Below are 16569 nucleotides of genomic sequence, written 5' to 3'. Positions count from 1 at the left end.
GATTTGTCATTTTTGTCACCTTTGTTGTGTGCATCATATGGTCATGAGCTCTACTCGTATTTTGATCTATGCCATGCCATATTTACAGGGGTGCTTGCCATGTATTTTTGTGATCTTTGTGGTGACTAGTACAAGCCTGCAAAGTAGTCTTCGTGATATTGTTGATTTCAGGGTCTTAGGATTTTACTAAGTCATTTCCCTGCTGTTATTTTGATGCCATGTAAACATGTTGCTACAGTGAGATAATTGCTTTATTTGAGTTGCTTCAGTAAGGATGATTTAGACATCTGGTTATGCTCTATCCATCCATGCCCCTGTTTGCAATTATGGAGTGCCCTAGCATGTCTTAATCCTGCTCTACTTTTGCTATAAAATGTTCCTGGCAGATTGTTTACATGTTAATCAATTTTTCCATGGTTGTTGTAGTTGAGCCATGCATGCTATGAACTTGCTATTGCCTTGGTTAGCTTCATAAACATGCCATCTTGCTGATGCTATGCTTATATTGTCATGCAATGCCTTGTGTTGAGTGAATCGAGCTCGTAAAGATGCCTTCATAACCCTGTTTATGCCATGCTCAGTTTTCTGCTAAGTCTGAATCTGTTAATGAAACTTGCTATGTTTACATCGGTGCCATCATATCTTCTGTGCCTTTTTGGCTCATGGTCAGTAAGGGCCTTTTGTTCTATGCTTTGAGTAGATTCATGCCATGCCTTTGTTTGCTATGATCTGTTCCTGTAGCATGTTGTTTGCTTGCTCTAAACCAGGCTTCCTGATGTTATTTTCTGGCATGTTAGTATTTTCACTAAGTCTGTGAAACTGATATCTTTTGCACTTTTCCCACGCTTGTTTGAACCTGCTCTTGTGTGATTTAGTCATAGCTCAGTGTTCATGTTTTGTCAAGCATCTTGAGTAGATCACTGCCATATGCTTTGTTGCTATGTTGGAGTGCAGTAGCTTAGTTTCTTGTTGCATTCTAGATGGCATCGTACTGTTAATCGCAGAATTGTGCCATTCTTGTTTTGCTTGCCATTTGTAAACCGTGCATCCGATTCCGGTGATCTTTATATCGATTTCGACTGAAATCATCTCATCTTTTCAGCGGCACACTTGGTTTGCCAAGTTGATACCTGGTTCAATCTTTCCCTTCCGAAGCACGCATATGCATTGCATATCACATCTCGCATATCATGCCATGTTTTGCATCATGTTGATTGTGCATTGCACCGTGATTGATTGTTGGTCCTTTGCTTGTGTTCTAGCTTTGGGTAGAGCCAGGAGACGAGTACGTGATCGAGGAACCTGTCGAGTTCGCTAATGAGGATCAAGCTTTTGTCAACTCTGAGAGCTTTGCAGGCAAGATGCCAATACCCTCGAAATCACTTCTATCTTTGCTTGCTAGTTGCTCGCTCTATTGCTATGTCGCGATACCTACCACTTGATATATCATGCATCCCATATTGCCATGTCAAGCCTCTAACCTACCTTTCCTAGCAAACCGTTGTTTGGGCTATGTTACTGCTTTGCTCAGCCCCTCTTATAGCGTTGCTAGTTGCAGGTGAGGATGGAGTTTGTTCCTTGTTGGAACATGGTTATTGTTGGGATATCATTATTATATCTTGTTTACTTTAATGCATCTATATACTTGGTAAAGGGTGGAAGGCTCGGCCTTATGCCTGGTGTTTTGTTCCACTCTTTCCGCCCTAGTTTCTGTCATACCGGTGTTATGTTCCTTGATTTTGCGTCCCTTACGCAGTTGGGTGTTATGGGAACCCCTTGGCAGTTCGCTTTGAATAAAACTCCTCCAGCAAGGCCCAACCTTGGTTTTACCATTTGCCTCACCACCACCTACTTTTCCCTTGGGAGTCGCGCTCCCGAGGGTCATCTTTATTTTAACCCCCCCCCCCCCCGGGGGGGGGGGGCAGTGCTCCTCTGAGTGTTGGTCCGAACCGAGCTGCCTGCGGGGCCACCTTGTGGAAACTTGAGGGTTGGTTTTACTCGTAGCTAGTCTCATCCGGTGTTACCCTAAGAACGAGATACGTGCGACTCCTATCGGGATTTGTCGGCACATCGGGTGGCTTTGCTGGTCTTGTTTTACCATTGTCGAATGTCTTGTAACTGGGATTCCGAGACTGATCGGGTCTTCCCGGGAGAAGGAATATCCTTCGTTGACCGTGAGAGCTTGTGATGGGCTAAGTTGGGACACCCCTGCAGGGTTTGAACTTTTGAAAGTCGTGCCCGTGGTTATGGGCAGATGGGAATTTGTTAATATCCAGTTATAGAGAACTTGACACTTAACTTAATTAAAATGAATCAACCGCGTGTGTAGCCGTGATGGCCTCTTCTCGGCGCAGTTCGGGAAGTGAACATGGTTCTTGTGTTATGCTTGAACGTAAGTAGTTTCAGGATCACTTCTTGATCACTTGTAGTTTATCGACCGTGCGTTGCTTCTCTTCTTGCTCTTATTTGTGTATGTTAGCCACCATAAATGCTAGTGCTTGATGTAGCTCCACCTCACTACCCTTTCCTACCCATAAGCTTAAATAGTCTTGATCTCGCGGGTGTGAGATTGTTGAGTCCTCGTGGCTCACAGATATTTCCAAACAGATGCAGGTGCCGATGATGCCAGTGCAGGGGACGTTACCGAACTCAAGTGGGAGTTCGACGAGGATTCAGGCCGTTACTATGTTTCCTTTCCAGATTATCGGTAGAGGAGCCTAGTTGGGACGATCGGGGATCTAGCATTTGGGGTTGTCTTTCTTTATTTTGGTTCCGTAGTCGGACCTTGATTGTATTCTGGATGATGTATGATATATTTATGTATTGTGTGAAGTGGCGATTTTAAGCCGACTCTTTATCCCTTTCTTATTCAGTACATGGGATGTGTAAAGATTACCCCTCTTGCGACATGTCTACCATACGGTTATGCCTCTAAGTCGTGCTCCGACACGTGGGAGATATAGCTGCATCATGAGTGTTACACTCATGCCCGTGTCGAGAGGTATGAGACCTCTGACAAGTACTTTTCCTACAAGATGGAGGAGACTAGCTCAGCCATTGAGCATGTGCTCAAAATGTCTAGGTACTACAATCGCTTGAATCAAGTGGGAGTTAATCTTCCAGATAAGATAGTGATTGACAGAGTTCTCTAGTCACTATCACCAAGCTACTAGAACTTCGTGATGAACTATAATATGCAAGGGATGACGAAAATGATTCCCGAGCTCTTAGCGATGCTGAAATCAGTGAAGGTAGAAATCAAGAAAGAGCATCAACTGTTGATGGTTAATAAGACCACTAGTTTCAAGAAAAAGGGCAAGGGAAAGAAAGGGAACTTCAAGAAGAATGGCAAGCAAGTTGCCACTCCCATGAAGAAGCCCAAAGCTAGACACAAGCCTGAAACTGAGTGCTTCTACTGCAAAGAAAATGGTCACTAGAAGCGGAACTACCCGAAATACTTGGCGGATAAGAAGGATGGCAAGTGAACAAAGGTATATATGATATACATGTTATTGATGTGTACTTTACTAGTGTACTTAGCAACCCCTGGGTATTTGATACCGGTTCAGTTGCTTAGATTAGTAACTCAAAACAGGAGTTGCAGAATGAATAGAGACTAGTTAAGAGTGAAGTGACGATGTGCGTTGGAAGTGATTCCAAGGTTGATACGATCACCATCTCACACTCCCTCTACATTCGGGATTATTGTTAAACCTAAAATAAATGTTATTTGGTGTTTGTGTTGAGCATGAATATGATTAGATCATGTTTATTGCAATACAGTTATTCATTTAAGTCAGAGAATAATTGTTGTTCTATTTACATGAATAAAACCTTATGTGGTCATACACCCAAGATGAATGGTTTATTGAATCTCGATCGTAGTGATACACATATTCATAATATTGATGCCAACAGATGCAAAGTTGATAATGATAGTGCAACATATTTGTGGCACAGCCGTTTAGGTCATATTGGTGTAAAGTGCATAAAGAAACTATATGAAGATGGGCTTTTGGAGTCACTTGATTATGAATCATGTGATACTTGCAAACCATGCCTCATGGGAAACATGACTAAAACTCCGTTCTCCAAAACAATGGAGCGACCCAATGACTTATTGGAAATAATACATACCGATGTATGTGGTCCAATGAGTGTTGAGGCACGCGGCAGGTATCGTTATTTTCTGACCTACACAGATGATTTGAGTAGATATGGGTATATCTACTTAATGAAACACAAGTTTGAAACATTTGAAAACTTCAAAGAATTTGAGAGTGAAGTAGAGAATTATCGTAACAAGAAAATAAAGTTTATACGATCTGATCGCGGAGGCGAATATTTGAGTTACGAGTTTGGCCTTCAAGTAAAACAATATGGAATAGTTTCACAACTCACTCCACCTGGAACACCACAGCATAATGGTGTGTCTGAACATCGTAACCGTACTTTATTGGATATGATGCATTCTATGATGTCTATTACCGATTTACCACTATCATTTTGGGGTTATACATTAATTAGAGACAGATGCATTCATGTTAAATAGGGTACCATATAAATCCATTGAGACGACGCCGTATGAACTGTGGTTTGGCAAGAAACCTAAGTTGTCATTTTTAAAGTTTGGGGTTGCGACACTTATGTCAAAAGAGTTCAACCTGATAAGCTCGAACCCAAATCAGAGACGTGTGTCTTCATAGGATACCCTAAGGAAACAATTGGGTACACCATCTACCATAGATCTGAAGTAAAGATCTTTGTTGCCAAGAATGGAACCTTTCTAGAGAAGGAGTTTCTCTCAAAAGAAGTGAGTGGGAGGAAAGTAGAACTTGATGAGGTAATCATACCTTCTCTCAAATTGGAAAGGAGCACATCAGAGAAATCCGTTCCCATGATGCCTACACCAACTAGAGAGGAAGCAAATGATAATGATCATGAAACTTCAGATCAACTTGCTACTGAACCTCGTAGGTCAACTAGAGCACGATCTGCACCAGAGTGGTACGGTAATCCTATTTTGGAAGTCATGTTATTAGACCAAGGCGAACATATGAACTATGAAGAAGCTATGATGAGCCCAGATTCCGACAGATGGCTTCAGGCCATGAAATCTGAGATAGGATCCATGTATGAGAACAAAGTGTGGACTTTGGTGGATTTGCCCAATGATCGGCAAGCCATAGAGAATAAATGGATCTTGAAGAGGAAGATAGATGTTGATGGTAATGTTACTATATACAAAAGCTTGACTTGTCACGAAAGGTTTTCGACAAGTTCAAGGGTTTGACTATGATGAGACTTTCTCACCCGTATCGATGCTTAAGTCTGTCCGAATAATGTTAGAAATTGCCACATTCTATGATTATGAAATGTGGCAAATGGACGTCAAAATTGCATTCCTTAATGGATTTCTTAAATAAGAGTTATATATGATGCAACCAGAAGGTTTTGTCGATCCTAAAGGTGCTAACAAAATGTGCAAACTCCAGTGGTCCATCTATGGACTGGTGCAAGCATCTCGGAGTTGGAATATACGCTTTGATGAGGTGATCAAAGCATATGGTTTCATACAAACTTTTGGTGAAGCCTGTATTTACAAGAAAGTGAGTGGAAGCTCTTTAGCATTTCTAACATTATATGTAGATGACATATTGTTGATTGGAAATGATATAGAATTTCTGAATAGCATAAAAGGATACTTGAATAAGAGTTTTTCAATGAAAGACCTCGATGAAGCTGCTTATATATTGTGCATCAAGATCTATAGGGATAGATCAAGACGCTTAATAGGACTTTCACAAAGCACATACCTTGATAATGTTTTGAAGAAGTTCAAAATGGATAAGTCAAAGAAAGGGTTCTTGCCTGTGTTACAAGCTGTGAAATTGAATTAGACTCAAAGCCCGACCACTACAGAAGATAGAGAGAAAATGAAAGCCATTCCCTATGCCTCAGCCATATGTTCTATCATGTATGCTATGTTGTGTACCAGACCTATTGTGTGCCTTGCCATGAATTTGGCAAGGGGGTACAATGGTGATCCAGGAGTAGATCACCAGATAGCGGTCAAAATTATCCTTAGGTACCTTAAAGAGGACTAAGGAAATGTTTCTTGGTTATGGAGGTAATAAAGAGTTCATTGTAAAGGGTTACGTCAATACAAGCTTTGACACTGATCCAGATGACTCTAAGTCTCAATCTGGATACATATTGAAAGTGGGAGCAATTAGCTAGAGTAGCTCCATGCAGAGCATTGAAGACATAGAAATTTGCAAAACACATATAGATCTAAATGTGATAGACCCATTGATTAAACTTCTCTCACAAGTAAAACATGATCACACCTTAGTACTCTTTGGACGTTAATCACATGGTGATATGAACTAGATTATTGACACTAGTAAACTCTTTGGGTGTTGGTCACATGGCGATGTGAACTATGGGTGTTAATCACATGGCGATGTGAACTAGATTATTGACTCTAGTGCAAGTGGGAGACTGAAGGAAATATGCCCTAGAGGCAATAATAAAGTTGTTATTTTGTATTTCCTTATTCATGATAAAGGTTTATTATTCATGCTAGAATTGTATTGATCGGAAACCTTAATACATGTGTGAATACATAAACAAACACCGTGTCCCTAGTGAGCCTCTCCTAGACTAGCTCATTGATCAAAGCTGGTTAATGTTTCCTAACCATTGACATGATTTGTCATTTGATAACGGGATCACATCATTAGGAGAATGATGTGATGGACAAGACCCATCCGTTAGCTTAGCATAATGATCGTTCAGTTTTATTGCTAATGCTTTCTTCATGTCAATACATATTCCTTCGACTATGAGATTATGGAACTCCCAGATACCGGAGGAATGCCTTATGTGCTATCAAACGTCATAGCGTATCTGGGTGATTATAAATATACTCTACAGGTATCTCCGAAGGTGTTTGTTGAGTTGGCATAGATCGAGATTAGGATTTGTCACTCCGAGTATCGGAGAGGTATCTCTAGGCCCTCTCGGTAATACACATCATAAGATTGCAAGCAAATGACTAAGGAGTTAGTCACGAGGTGATGTATTATGGAACGATTAAAGAGACTTGCTGGTGACGATATTTAACTAGGTATGAAGATACCGACGATCGAATCTCGGGCAAGTAACATACCAATGGACAAAGGGAATTACGTATGTTTTCATTACGGTTCGACCGATAAAGATCTTCGTAGAATATGTAGGAGCCAATATGGGCATCCAGGTTCTGCTATTGGTTATTGACCGGAGAGGTGTCTCGGTCATGTCTACATAGTTCTCGAACCCCTAGGGTCACGCTTAACGTTCGATGACGATATATTATTATATGATTTATGTGCTTTGGTGAGAAAATGTTGTTTGGAGTCCCGGATGAGTTAACGTACATGACGAGGAGTCTCGAAATTTTCAAGAGGTAAAGATTGATATATAGGACGATGGTATTTGGACACTGGAAGTGTTTCATGACGTACCGGGAAGGAATCGGGTCACTGGAAGGGGTTCTGTGCACCCCCCCCCCCCCACCAAGATATGGGCCTTATGGGCCAAATGAGGGGACATACCAGCCCACAAGGGGGCTGGTGCGCCCCCTCCCTTGTTTGGAAAGCCCTAGGGAAGGAAAAGGGGGAGGGCTAGCCCCTCCTGCCTTTCCTTCTCATGGGAGAAAGGAAAGGGGGCGCCACCCTCCCCGACCTTTCCCTGCACTCGAAATAAGGAAAGGGGGCGCGGCTTGGGAGGGACCCCAAGTAGGATTCCTCCAACTTGGGAACCTATTTTGGCTGCTCCTGCCTCCCACCTATATATATGTTGGAGGGGGCGCCTAGCATGGAACAGAGAACTGCCTAGCCGTGTGCGGTGCTGTAACGACCTGAGACCGACGCTCCAGAAGCTTTCCATGTTCTTCTTTGCTATCGTGTGTTTTATTTTTTTTGTTGCATTTCGTCATGTCATCATGCATATTGCATCCGCTTGTTTTCATAAAACTCGTAGTCGTTCATAGTGTCGCTTCTCTCTATTTCCGTTAACCTTTTGCGAGGCCCCCTTTTCTTTGTCAACCTCTGTCGGATCACGGGTTCCGGCAAAACCCTTAAGGTTCAAACACTGGGGTGCGTGCGAAGATCTCCCCCCTACCAATCCATGTCCTAGCCCGGCTAAGATCTTACGAACTAACTCGACAAACTCACAACACAAGGAACACAATATTTATACTGGTTCGGGCCACCGTTGTGGTGAAATACCCTACTCTAGTGTGGTGTGGTGGATTGTCTCTTGGGCTGAGGATGATTAGTACAAGGGGAAGAACAGCCTCCTGAGGAGAGGTGTTGTTGTGCTTGGTGAACTCGTGGTTGTCCTGGTCTCTCTTAGCCAAACTGGTATGTCTGTCCTCTCCCTAGCTACGGTGGTGGCTAGTCCTATTTATAGAGGCCCTGGTCCTCTCCCCAAATATTGAGCGGGAAGGGAGCCAACAACGGCTAATTCGAAGGGGGACAGCTAGTACAGCCTATCTTGACAAAAGCAGTCTTCGCCTGTCAAAGGCTCTGGTGGTGACGTTGTCTTGGGCTCCACGGTGACCTCCGTCTTGGCGTCCTTCTGATCTTGGTCTTGTTGCACTGATATGGAAACCTTTGCTTGACGCCTCGGTACTCCGCGCCTACGCCTACTTCCTTAGCACCAAAGAGGAAACAAGGACACTGTGCGCGTTGGCGCCCGCCTGGCCTTGGTCATCATGGCTCACGTCACTGGAACCTCGCAAGGTTTGCCTGGCCTTGAACTCTCCGCCCCTCGCGAGCCAGCCTGGTGAGGCCGCTCCTGAGGAGGTCTTGTGTCGTCCGCCTCGCGAGGCTTGGCCCCTCGCGAGGGTCATGAGTCTTTGCTAGTGAAGATGGGCCGTACGGGCCCGCTCGCAGAGCCACGCCGTGGGCCGCAAGCAGGCAAGTCTGGGGACCCCTGTTCCCAGAACGCCGACAATAGCCCCCGGGCCCATGGCGTGCTCGGACTTGGCTTCGAGGCAAAGCCACAGGCGAAGTGCGGAGCGCCACGGGCCCCAATAGCCTGCGGCCTTGGTTGACGCGTGGCGGTTGATTGGACGTAGGCGTCTCTGCTTCCCCACGCTGCCTCAGCAACTGCCCGACTTGACGAGTCCCTGCTGCATGCAAAGGAAATCCATCATTACTACCTTAGATCGTGGATGTCGGCGGTTGGCCTCCCCTTGGCTATAAATGGGAGGGGGCAGAGCCCCCGTCACCCATCTCTTCCCCTTCCGCTTTCTTCTTGCTCTTTGCTCCATCACCAGTTGCAACACCAATGGCACCGTCGAAGAGGTTTTCCGCCGCGGAGAAAGGGAAGGCCCCTGATGACCCACAAGTATAGGAGATCTATCATAGTCCTTTCGATAAGTAAGAGTGTCGAACCAACGAGGAGCGGAAGGAAATGATAAGCAGTTTCCAGCAAGGTATTCTCTGCAAGTACTGAAATAAGTGGTAACAGATAGTTTTGTGATAGGATAATTTGTAACGAGCAACAAGTAACAAAAGTAAATAAAGTGCAGCAAGGTGGCCCAATACTTTTGTAGAAAAGGACAAGCCTGGACAAACTCTTATATGATGTAAAGCGCTCCCAAGGACACATGGGAATATCGTCAAGCTAGTTTTCATCACGTTCATATGATTCGCGTTCGGTACTTTGATAATTTGGTATGTGGGTGGACCGGTGCTTGGGTGCTGCCCTAAGTTGGACAAGCATCCCACTTATGATTAACCTCTATTGCAAGCATCCGCAACTACAACAAAAGTATTAAGGTAAACCTAACCATAGCATGAAACATATGGATCCAAATCAGCCCCTTACGAAGCAACGCATAAACTAGGGTTTAAGCTTCTGTCACTCTAGCAACCCATCATCTACTTATTACTCCCCAATGCCTTCCTCTAGGCCCAAACAATGGTGAAGTGTCATGTAGTGGACATTCACATAACACCACTAGAGGAGAGACAACATACATCTCATCAAAATATCGAACGAATACCAAATTCACATGACTACTAATAGCAAGACTTCTCCCATGTCCTCAGGAACAAAAGTAACTACTCACAAAGCATAAACATGTTCATAATCAGAGGGGTATTAATATGCATATAGGATCTGAACATATGATCTTCCACCAATTAAACCAACTAGCATCAACTACAAGGAGTAATTAACACTACTAGCAACCTACTAGCACCAATCCCAGACTTAGAGAGAAGAATTGGATACAAGAGATGAACTAGGGTTTTGAGATCAGATGGTGATGATGAAGATTTTGATGGAGATTTCCCTCTCCCGATGAGAGGAGCGTTGGTGATGATGATGGCGATGATTTCCCCCTCCAGAAGGGAAGTTTCCCCGGCAGAACAGCTCTGCCAGAGCCCTAGATTGGTTCCGCCAAGGTTCCTCCTCGTGGTGGCAGAGTTTCGTCCGAGAAGATGGCTTATGATTTATTTTTTCCCATCGAAAGACTCCATATAGCAGAAGATGGCCACCGGAGGGCCACTAGGGGGCCCACGAGGTAGGGGGCGCGCCCAGGGGGTAGGGCGCGCCCCCACCCTCGTGGGCAGGGTGTGGCCCCCCTGGTGAAGTTATTGCTCTCAGTATTTTTTATATATTTGGAAAACATCTTCCGTGAAGTTTCAGGACTTTGGAGCTGTGCAGAATAGGTCTCTAATATTTGCTCCTTTTCCAGCCCAGAATCCCAGCTGCCGACATTCTCCGTCTTTATGTAAACCTTGTAAAATAAGAGAGAATAGACATAAGTATTGTGACATAATGTGTAATAACAGACCATAATGCAATAAATATTGATATAAAAGCATGATGCAAAATGGACGTATCAACTCCCCCAAGCTTAGACCTCGCTTGTCCTCAAGCGAAAAGCCGAAATCGAAAAATATGACCACATGTTTAGAGATAGAGGTGTCGATAAAAATAAAATACGGACATGAGGGCATCATGATCATTCTTAGAATAGCAACTCAAATAATTCTTTTTCATATAATATCTTATGCTAGAGTAATAATTCAATCACAATATCAAGTATGAATCCTAAACTTCATTGAAAACTAACAAACTACAATCTCGGTCATTGAAGCAATTACAATTTATCATAAGATCGGAAAGAGTCAATGTATAAGAGCTTTTCAGCAAGTCCACATACTCAACTATCATATAATCTTTCACAATTGCAAACACTCACGCAATACTTATGGGTATGGAGTTTTAATCGGACACAGAGAAAGATAGGGGCTTATAGTTTTGCCTCCCAACTTTTTACCTCAAGGGTAATGTCAACAGTAATAGTTCATGAAAACTCACATCCAATTAGCCATATATACCAGGATCTTTCCAACATATTGTGCTTGCCAAAGGATAAAATGTAAAAAGGAAGGCTGAAGATCACCATGACTCTTATGCAATGTAGGAGATAAAAGTAAAAGATAGGCCCTTCGCAGAGGGAAGCAGAGGTTGCCATGCGCTTTTATGGTTGGATGCACAAAATCTTAATGCGAAAGAACGTCACTTTATATTGCCACTTGTGATATGGACCTTTATTATGCAGTATGTCGCTTTTATTACTTCCATATCACACGATCGTGTTAAGCTTATTTCCTCCACACCAATCAATCATACATATTTAAAGAGCAATTTTTATTGCTTTGCACCAATGACAACTTACTTGAAGGATCTTATTCAATCCATAGGTAGATATGGTGGACTCGTATGGCAAGACTGGTTTCAGGATATTTGGAAGCACAAGTAGTATCTCTACTTGGTGCAATGAATTTGGCTAGCATGAGGGGGAAAGGCAAGCTCATCATGTTGGAAGATCCAAGACAATATAATTCATCTCAGATGTAAGAAAACATAACCCATTACGTTGTCTTTCTTGTCCAATGTCAACTCTTTAGCATGTCATATTTTAATGAGTGCTCACAATCATAAAAGATGTCCAAGATAGTATATTTATATGTGAAGACCTCCACTACAAAAAAAAAGACACATCCGTGACATTTTGGGCTGAACGAAAAAAAATTCTGTCATACATATGACACTTCTATGACGATAATTGTGACAAAACCCGGTATCATCATAGATGTGGTGGGCTCCTACTTCTATGAAAAAAATCATGACAGAAAATGGGCTTTTCGTCCTGGGCGGGCCGGAGACGCAGCTGCATGACATTCTTTGGGCCGTCCATGACGGAAAAAACCATGGTAGAAGCGAGGGGGAGGAAAATTTCGGGGAGTTCCCGGTTACGGTGGGAGGTCGGGGGCCGAGCGATGCGCGTTTCTCTCGTACACGTACACGCGTGTGTGCGAGGCGTTGGCTCTAAATGAACCCGAGCGAGGCGTTGGGCTCTAACTGAACCCAAGCGATTACACTGCAGGCTACGCGTTACTGAACCCGAGTGATCGATCGATGGCTGTTAACTGAACCCGATCGAGCGATTCCTTCGCTACTGCTGCTAACTGAAGCCGGTCGATGCTGCCTCTGGATGAACAGTGAGCATTGTGGGGGGGGGGGGGTTGGATGAACAGTTCCTAGTGGGGGTGGATGAATAGGACCCCGTGGTGTTGCCTCTGGATGAACAGGACCCCGATCAATCGAGCCGGTTGGGGCTGGATGAACAGGACCCCGTGGAGGGCTGGATGAATAGGATCACCCCGTGGAGGGCAGGATGAACAGTAGACGGTGGAGGGCAGGATGAACAGTAGCCCGTGGAGGGGTGGTTGAATAGGAGCCCGTGGAGAGGGCTGGTTGAACAGTAGCCGGTGGAGTAGCGCGCGGTGGAGGCTGGATGAACAGGAGCCCGTGGATGAACAGTCGCAGGTGGAGGCTGGAGGAGGTCGGCGGTGGAGATGAACAGTATCCCGTGGAGTCCCGTTTTGCGGTACGCCACACCCCTCCCGATGAACAGGACCCCCGTTTCGACCGTAGCGCTCCAACACAAGTCCGTTTCGTCTGTTTTGCGGTACGCCACACCCCTCCCGATCAACAGGACCCCCGTTTCGACCGTAGGAGGTCCGTTTCCTCCGTTTTGCGGTACGCCAAACCCCTCCCGGTCAACAGGATCCCGTTTCGTACGTGGCCGGTTGAACACAAGGCCGTTTCCTCCGTTCTGCGGTACGCCAGGCCTCGTTTCCATCGCCTGTTCCGTCCAAGCCCTCCCGATGAACACGACGCATTCCGTTGCCTCCCCATGAACACGACGCATTTCGTTGCCTCCCCATGAACACGACGCATTCTGTTGCCTCCCCATGAACACGACGCATTCCGTTGCCTCCCCATGAACACGACGACGACGCTGTTTCTCCGTTCCGACCCAGCCATGTACACGAGCCCTGGCCATACGTATGCGCAAGTAGGCGTTCGAGACCCCGCCCGTATGTACACATACGTGGCCGTATTTTCTTTCTTGCACCCTGGCCGTTGTACGTACGTGTACATGCTACGTGTGCGCCTCTACTACGACACGTGCGCACCTCTACATCGACCAGTATATATGTACGTACACGTTCGCGACCGGAATGAGAACGATACATACGCTTCGACCAGGTGGGTCCCGACTGTCAGGCACTTCCTTGCTGCGGCCGTGGACCCAGCTGTCAGCGTCTCCACGCACAGTACTCTTCTGATGGAAGTCGATCGTTGACCACATTGACCACGCCGCGCCAAGAGCACCATGGTGGTGGACGACGGCGAGGCCTAGGAAGGGGACGACGCAGAGCCAGGGAAGATGCGGCAGTGGAAGCCCGCGCGGAGTGGAGTACGAGGGTTCACTGGTTCGACTGCGGTGTGAGGTTGTCATCGCCGCAGGGCCTGGCCAGCGGTGGGAATAGTAGGGGGCAGTGAGGCCTCCGCGGCAGCACAGCCGGCTACAGGAGGCAGGAGCATGCGGCACGACCGGCGTTGCTTTGGGCGGCTGGAGCAAGAAGACCAGAGGTTGAAGAAGCAGTACGGCCGTTGGATGGACATCGTATGGTCACTGGAGCTAGAATCGTTCATATTGACTAAGTTGACAAAGCCCTTCGTCCCCGTCAACTTAGTAGGCCCATAAGTCAGCCTCCCACCAAGGTGGGTCCCAGCTAGCCGGGGGAGTATTCATTTTTTTGTGCGTAATAAGGAGGCACTTCCGGTGGGTCCGAGCTGACAGCGGGGGGGACGTTTTTTTCATGAAATATGGTGGCCCGTCCGGTGGGTCCCAGCAGTCAGGGGGAAACGATTTTTTCGCAAAATACTGGTGGCCCATCCGGTGGGTCCCCGCTTTTAGGTGGAGGAATAATTATTTTGCGCGTAATAAGGAGGCACTTCCTTGCGGCTGCCATGGACCCAGCTGTCAGCCTCTCCATGTACAGTACTCTTCTGATGGAAGTCGGTCGTTGATCACATTGACCACGCCGCGCTGAGAGCACCACGGCGGTGGACGACGGCGATGCATAGGAAGGGGACGACGCAGAGCTGGGGAAGATGCGGCAGTGGATGCCCACGCGGAGAGGAGTACGAGTGTTCACCGGTTTGGCTGCGGTGTGATGCTGTCGTCGCCGTAGAATAACAGGGGTGTGGGTGAGTAGAGGGATGCCCTGACCAGCGGTGGGAGTAGTAGGGGGCGCTGAGGCCTGCGCGGCAGCACAGCCGGCCACGGGAGGCAGGAGTAGGCGGTCCCGCCGGTGCTGCTTTGGCGGCTGGAGCAAGAGATCAGAGATTGAAGAAACACGACGGCCGTTGGATTGACATCCAACGGTTACGTCTGCTAGAATCGTTTGTTGACGTATATAATAACTAAAAAAATCTTGCATACACGTCAACTAAACAGGCCCACAAGTCAGACCACTCCCTCTTTTTTTAATAATTTATATATAGCTCATGGCAACTTCTTATGCAATTTATTGCAGTCGTTTTTTTTTGGTTGGCCAGGGCCAATTTCGCATATTTCCGTGGGTTCCAAACTATTTTTAATACCGAAATACCGAAATGTAATAAAATTCAGAAATTATAAAGTAATTGCCAATTTGTCATCTGTTTTTATATTTACAACCCATTTCATATTACTTTCAAGATTTGCAGGCGTCTTGAATTGCAGCCCATCAGGGCGTAGAAAAATAAGTAGGCCTGGATTGGGTATTCTTCAGAAAAAATAAACTGGGCTCATTTTCACAAAGAAAAAATAGCTGGGCTGGTCACATGGTGAACATAAAATATAAGCTTGGGCTAGATGGGCCACAGCCCAGTTCAAACCCTGCTCCGTCTCAACAATACCAAACAAAAAAATACTGCTCGAGTAGCTACGTCCCAGGTGTCAGCCGATCTTGTGCTGTTCTCTTGTCTATTGACCATATACGCTCCCAATGTCGTGGGTCCCAGATGTCAGGAAAACACAAGGAGGAAGCATTTTTTTCATACGCTGACATGGTGGGCCCCTACTGTCATCCTCTCCACGTACTTCTGCCGATTCCTGTTGTTTGTTGACCATGTGGACAATGCGAGAGGGTGGCGCTGCGGCGAGCGCACCAAAGCACGCGGAGGACGTTGGCGTTAACGATTTAGGAGACGGTGGGGTAGCGATGCGTGCGCTAAGGCGCAGCCAGCCGTGGGAGGTGGAAGCAGGCGGCCCCGCCGGCGCTAGTTTGGTTTTGGCGGCTGGAGGAAGACAGGACTGAAGAAACACGACAGACTGTAGTACTTAACAACCTTAACTGAAACCAGCAGGGGCATTTAACAACCAAAGCTGAAAGCAGTATGAGTACTTATACAAGTTCAACCGTACAAAGCACACCTCGAACAGTGCTACTTTCCCTACAGTTAACCAAGGGTGAGGTCGCCAAGCCCCAGGACAAGGCCCAGGTGCCACCCCACGCATCCACAACCTTCTGAAAGCGGCTTCATCTTGCAACGTGGTCAATAAACAGGATATTCGCTTTAGAGCCATGGAAAAGCATGAACATAATCTTATGTCCTATTCTCCAAGATGGACGGGCCTTCATTATTTGAGACCACCCATGAATAAGTATCTTTTCACCTCCAAGGGGAATTGAGTAGGTCGACATAAACATCATGTTGTGACCAAGCGCAAGTCTGACCCGACCATGGTCCGGCATCTGTATAGGAACAATAGAACTCGGCAGTTCCTGTTTCAAGAAGATCACAGCTGTAAAATTGTGTATAAGCAATAGTTTATGAACAACATATATAACAGAAAACAGCTCGTACCATAAGTTTCTCGACACAGTTGGACCTGTTCAACAAGTGCAGCAGTGCCACACATATCCCACGTGGCCTTCCACCATTGAAATGCCCCGCAAGGACCTCAAGACGATCAATAAAGTGTAGGAACTTGTGGATGTCGATCCAGTCAACTTCAGTTCCATTAGTAATAGCCGATTTATTGGAGAGTAACAAACGAGCAGACTGCTTTACTCTGAAAAACCTACACGTGCCACCAATTATAAGAAAATATTAGTTAGAAGTAGCATCTTCGTGAGAGATTCGTTGCTACAT

This window comes from Triticum urartu, chromosome 6, assembly GCF_003073215.2.
Source record: "Triticum urartu cultivar G1812 chromosome 6, Tu2.1, whole genome shotgun sequence".
Lineage (NCBI taxonomy): Eukaryota > Viridiplantae > Streptophyta > Magnoliopsida > Poales > Poaceae > Triticum > Triticum urartu.
This window is presented reverse-complemented; position numbering follows the sequence as displayed.